Consider the following 442-nt stretch of genomic DNA (forward strand, 5'->3'; position numbering starts at 1 on the left):
TAAAACTGACTCACATACAACTAATAAGTGAGAATATAACTTTATTAATAACCGCCAACGAGCAACGGGAAATCCACCTTTTTATTAACCCTTTTCCCCCTCCCTTATGTCTATCGTTGATGAGCACCACTTTCTACATAGGGCTTTTAGAGCAGGGAGAGGGTTTGGACGGAGGTGGGGGATATAATCCCCTTAATAGAGTTATGGTCTTGAAATCACAACAAGGGCATAGTTAGGCTGGGGATCCCAAGGGACTGCCGTCTTGCTATTGATCCAGTGTACGGTGACAGCGCCTGTGTTACAACAGGACCCTCCTTGGCTCCTTACACCCCCGTCTTCAGTCTCACCCAGTTGCCTCCTCGTCTGCTCACCCGTTAACCCGTTCGCCCACTTCGATGAGACGTCAGGTTAAGTTATCTCTGCTCACCCCACTTATTTTCTA

Source organism: Penaeus monodon, chromosome 27 (genome assembly GCF_015228065.2).
Source record: "Penaeus monodon isolate SGIC_2016 chromosome 27, NSTDA_Pmon_1, whole genome shotgun sequence".
NCBI lineage: Eukaryota > Metazoa > Arthropoda > Malacostraca > Decapoda > Penaeidae > Penaeus > Penaeus monodon.